Here is a 6,000-nt window from a genome sequence, read left to right as displayed (position 1 = left end):
ATGATGAATAAGACATGCTCCCTGCCCTTAAAGAGTGCTCATATTAGCAGGAGAGACAGATATTAGACAATAAACTTCATACAAAGTGATGTAGGAAGCGAGACACGTTTAGAAAACAGAGGATTAGAGGAAAGATGTTAATGGAACCAGGGAAGGTTCCATGGGGAAGGCAGTATTTATGCTGGATTATAAAAGATAAATAAGAACATTGCAATGATGTGTGTGTGTGTGCGTGTGTGTGTGTGTTTTGGAAGGTGAGAAAGAATGGATTTTCAGAGATACTGTCCGTAACAGAGCTTCAGATATTTGGAGGTAGCCATCAAGTGCCTGGAGGTTATGACATGGCCAACCACTCATGGCAATTCAAGTTACAAATTTTATCTTCAGGTTAAGCATCCCTTCTTTGAATTATTCCTATGTGACATAGTTTTGAAGCATCTCCACTTTACTGGCAATACATAAACTCTTTATGTTTTCATTCTTAGTTTCCAAATTTAATGCCCATACTAGACACAAAATGAAGAGGAAGAAGCCCTGTAACTGCTCCCATCGGTTCAGTGGAGGACTCGGGCTGGCCCACGCCTGCGTGCACGACCTGATGGGTTTACCTTCTCCCACTCAGTGGTGCACAGAAGTCAGCCACGGGGGCATATTCACATGGTGGAAATTGGCAAACCAGGGCTTTTTTTTTTTTTTTCCCAATGCACGGGCCAGCTCACCACTGCTAGGTAGAGAAGAGCTGTCACATCCTTCAGTTCGTGTTCTTGACCCTGAAGGGAATGTAACATAATGCTATCTGTTTTGTGAGGTTTCTCCACAATGTTGACTCAAATTGAACTTGTTGTCAAGTAAGTCTTATGTCATTTCTTTTTTTCATGCTATTAAATAAACAGCCTTCATAATAAGCAAATGTTCTAAATAAAAAAAAGATAATCACCTGCAATTGTTTATTTCAGGTCTGTCTGCCTCCTCTTTCGTTTTTATTTTTAACAAAATTATGCACACATATAGTTTAATCAATTTGTGCTGCAAGTTGTTAAAGAAAGCTCAGCATTTTCCTATTTCCCTCCTTCCTATTTTCCCCTCACTGGAGGCAACACTTTTAGCTGATTCCTTGGGTATTCATCTCCATCTCTCATTTCTATTGCCATGGACTGAATTGTGTCCCCCTAAATACATGTGTTGAAGCCCTAACCCTCAAGGTGACTGCAATTGGAGATGGGGCCTCTAAAGAGGTGATTAGGGTTAAATGAGGTTGTAAGAGTGGAGCCCTGGTGTCCTTATAAGAAGAGGAAGAGACACTAGAGGTCCCCCCTCTGCCATGTGAGGACACAGTGAGAAGATGGCCAGTCAGGAAGAGGCCCTCATCAGGAACTAAATCAGCCAGCATCGTGATGTTGGAATTCCATCCTCCAGAACTGTGTGAAAAGCTCTGTGGTAATCTGCTGTCACAGCCTGAGCACACCTCCCAAATATGCCCATTTGGCCCTTTCTTGGTTTTCCAGTTTTAGACACTATCAGTTGAGGGCCCTCCACAGGTGACCAGGATTTCATGCATTTTCTTCCCATCAGCACCCGTGCCCACCAACCTCTCCTTGCTTGTAACTGTCCCATCAAAACGACTGAGCCCCTGCTGTCACACCTTCCTGCCCCCATCACCTCTGAACATTTCCAAGAGACAGTTTTCAGACACTGATGTTTCCCTATATTTTGATTTCAGGATTCCTCTGTCTTTAAATGGGGGCTGACTACCCAATAAATTAAACCACACATACACACCTTCAAACCCAAACCAAAATAAACCAAACCAATGAACAAACATTACGAGAACATTCTTGGTATTTAAGAGAATATTGCAGTGAGAAATGGGAGAGCTTGGTCTGTGGTTCCAGATGACAAATTTGGGTTCGTTTTGACTTTCTAGACCTATCTGGATAACTCTATTACCAGCTGCCTCCTGTAAAAGCTCCAGAAAATGTTTATTAATGAATATGCTTGAATTATGTTAGAATGCAAATTCTTCTATATATCAGCTTATTAAAATTCTGTATCATAGATAAAGCCAAGGAAATGTTTTTGCCTCCTGTCTTATAATAGACGAATGAACTGATATCTCTGAGTGAATTGTTTTTATTTAGAGATAAATAATATGCATTGTTTTCTTTAGGTGGCAATTTATGAATAAAGTTAGTAATTACCACATATGGGAGTCTGATTTAGTCATTATAGGACTGTGTGTAGTTCATAGTTGCTAGGTAACATAATAGTAAGAATATAGTTAGTATTAAAAGAAAAAATTTGATCTTTATTGCATTCTATATTACAATTAAATATAAACTAAGCCAATAAAACCGTGAGGCTATATGAAGTTATTTGCTCCTTGCAGATGTATATTGTGTGCGGAGGTAATTTCTGATCAAGACTGGGGGAAAACCACCCAGAATGGCCATTGCACGCCATGCCTTGGGACCATGGTTTTCATCAGACTAGTCTTTGCATGAGTTTATCTTCACCAAGGAAATAAATATGCCCTAGCATTATGGTAACCTACTACTCTTCAGAATTTATTAGTCTGGTCTTTTCTAAAACTAGTCAAAAAATGTCACTTCAAGCAGCTGTTAATTGTAACTATGTCCAGCTCAATTGAAATGTTGAACTCACAGTCAAAATTTATAGGGAAATAAAAATTTAGAAGCTTCCAGGCAGACCTTGCCAGAAACTGACTTTGAGCTTAAGAAGACACCATATAAAGCACTAAACAACATTTAACACATGTATATAAAATCTCTATGTGATGATTTTAAAAATTATTTGTCTAACAATTATTTTAAGGTTATTTCTCCTTTTCTACCTCTACTATATTTATTGAGGAGTCAGGTGTAGCCCCTGTACTAGGACATTTACACATCTTCTTTCTTTTTCATAACCACCTCCGTGAAACAGGGGATATACACTATCATTATTGCAATTTTGTGTGTCCTACAAATGAGAAAAATAAAGATTGAAAGAAGTTCAGGAATTGGTTCAAGATCCCCAAATAGAAGCGGTTTAGTAACAGAGAGTAAGAGAAAAAAAAAAAAAACCAAACACTCTCTTGGGAAAAATTTGTGGGGATCTCTTAATGATTCAGGGAATATGATATTGTGATAATTATTTAAAAAGATGAAAGAAAGGAAAGAAGGAAAAAAGAAAGGAAGGAAGGGAGGGAGGAAGGAAGGGAGGAAGGAAGGAAAAGAAAAGAATATCTAGGAAGCTACTGAGAGTAGGGATAGTGCTATATAGATTAAAACCTATCAGGGTTGATTTTCCTATCTCGATATAATATTGCTGCCTGATTATGAATTCCAAAATGAGGACCTATATTCTTGGAAAGCAGTTTGAAAGAGATAGCGTTTTCATTTTCTTGCCTTTCTAAGTGATAAAACACATGCAGTACCCATTGCATTAGTTTTCTCAACTTGGAACATTTTTCTTTTCTTTTCTTTTTTTTTTCTTTTGGTTTATTCACTAGTCACAAAGAAATTTTTGCTGAAATACCATCATTTTCCTAATAGTCAGTGATGATGACTTGAGTACCGTAGACCAGGGAGAAGATGGAATTGTGCGATCTCTTGAGGAGGGATGATTCGTCCTTATTCACCAGCAAACAGCATGTCTTCTCCAAGAGGAGAGGTAAAAAACCAAAGGAAGAAATGGATGGGGAAGCTTTCCAAGTGTTTCATTATTTTTTCTTGGAGTGTCAATAAGCACATTTTACAAATTGTTTTGTTTTGTTTTAATCTGCACTTGTTTTAGGAAACAAGTTTTTGCAGTGAAAAGAAATATCAGCTCCAGAGTCAGAATATGCAGGACCTGCCTAAAGTATGTAGCCTTGGGGAAGGCACTTCACATTTTGAACTTTAGTTTCCCAACGTAGAAGGGAGATAATAACTCAAATCCCTTGTAAAGATTGTATGATACGGCATATGTATGAATCTATTACAGTGTTTAGGATACAAGCTAGACACTAAATAAATGTTATCCCATTCCTTTCTCAATATAATAATTACTGGGCTCTGACAAAGCCCAATATTTGACATATACAAACCAATTTTAAAATTTGAGCCCATAATTACAATCTGAAGCAAAGGTGTAAATGATTTTCAATGAAGTTAATTCCATTTAAAAAAATGCCTATTATTTTTAAGGCTCTGTATTTGGCATAACAGAGGATAAAGTTGTGTAAGGTATAATCTTTATCCCTAAGTTACATGCGTTCTACTTGAATCTCAAGGGAAGACTTAAAAAATGACTAGGTAATTTGGTAGGTTGGATCTCAGATAAAAAATGAATAATCTAGATTGTAAAGAGTGAGTTAAATTATTAAAGCTATGATTGGGGACATAAGGCATCCACAGAAAGAAGTATTATTGCTCTGAGTTATCAAAAACATTCATAAGAATAAAATTTAAAATATATTGATGAATTATTTGAAGACAAAATAAACATAGGCATCTCTCAATTTATTTATGAACTGGAATCTGGTAGCAAAATTAAAATTATATATTTTTTAGTATCCCACTTAAAGGTTTATTGCTAGTGTTCCTAACATTTGGAGCCTTTGTGGCTTTTCTGGGTTTATCACTATAGAAGCTGTTTCTGTTACAATAATTTATGTAGTCATCTCCCATCAGTGTATGAAATATTTTTTTCTCTTCACAGGAAGAGATTTTCTTTTTGGGATCTCAAATGCTGTTCTTTTCATAGGACTGGCATTAATATTGTCAAGACCCCTCAAGAGCACAGCAGGACTCTTGAAAAGTGCAACACACAGTGGCGGTCAAAAGAAAAAGTCGAGTCCAAGACTAACCTGAAAAAGGATTAGTCTTTGAGAATAATTAAATGCCAACTAAAATTAGATCAGATTAAAAAATAACTGCCACAAAAAGTTTGAAAATTATTACGGATAACTAAAGAATTAGATAAGTTGGGAATTTAGAATGCAATTCTCATAATTAACTTAGAAGTGTAGAAATACATCTTTTGTAATTAGTATGACAAGAGAAATAATTTATTAACATGTAGAAAAGAGTCCCAACCTTGCAGAAAAGGGATGGTTAATTACAGAAATAATTAAGTTGGTGTGACTCAACTTTCCATTCTTTATTGAAGGGATCAATTGCTTTCTCAAATGATTTCCTGTATGGTTTGCAGCAGGAAATAATTTTCGTGACTTTAAGCCTAAACTGCTATTGTGATAGCATTTTTGTTTTAAGCTTATGATCCACTCTTTAAAGAAATGATTCTCATTTAAGCCACTGTTCTAATGGGGTAAGCAAAGCTGTGTTAAGCTGATTTATACATGCTGCAAACATCACTTTAGCACCTGGGTGCTTGCTGCTAAAAATTACTCTCTCCCTTTGAAGAGTATTATAATAATCTTGGCTATAGCATAGCTAGTGAATATTCTCAATGTACCTTCCTTGCAATTCTCCATAATCAACAGATTATCACTGGATCCTGTCCTGCTTCATCATGAGGTGCAAAAAAAAAAAACAAACAAACCACTTAAAGGTAACAGCAGACAGGAAAAGCTTTCTTTAAGGGGCAAATGATTAAAACATCTCCAATTGTTATCATTATTTTAAATTAGTTTTCTGTGCATGACTTCAGGTTTATGAAATGCTGATTAAAGTCTATAATGATTCCATTACTCGGATGCCTGACTGGTAGGACAAAAAGTCTAATGGTGTCTCCAGATATTTAATTTATAACTCTTGTTAAGAATCAATGATACACATCACTATCTTGCTGGAAACTGGAAAAGAGATTGCAGTATTTCTTTTCCAAAATGTTTCTTGAGCTCTGTACTAGGTGCTTTGGTAGGCCAGGATATGGAAACATGGATAAGCCATGATGCTCGCAGTGAATGGGTAAAAAATACACCACAGCATGGAAGGTGCTACATGAAGAAGTGTGAGCAAAACATTGTGAGAATGCAAGGAACAAAGTACCACGCTT

The sequence above is a fragment of the Balaenoptera borealis genome, assembly GCF_965194805.1.
Source record: "Balaenoptera borealis genome assembly, chromosome: 15".
NCBI lineage: Eukaryota > Metazoa > Chordata > Mammalia > Artiodactyla > Balaenopteridae > Balaenoptera > Balaenoptera borealis.
This window is presented reverse-complemented; position numbering follows the sequence as displayed.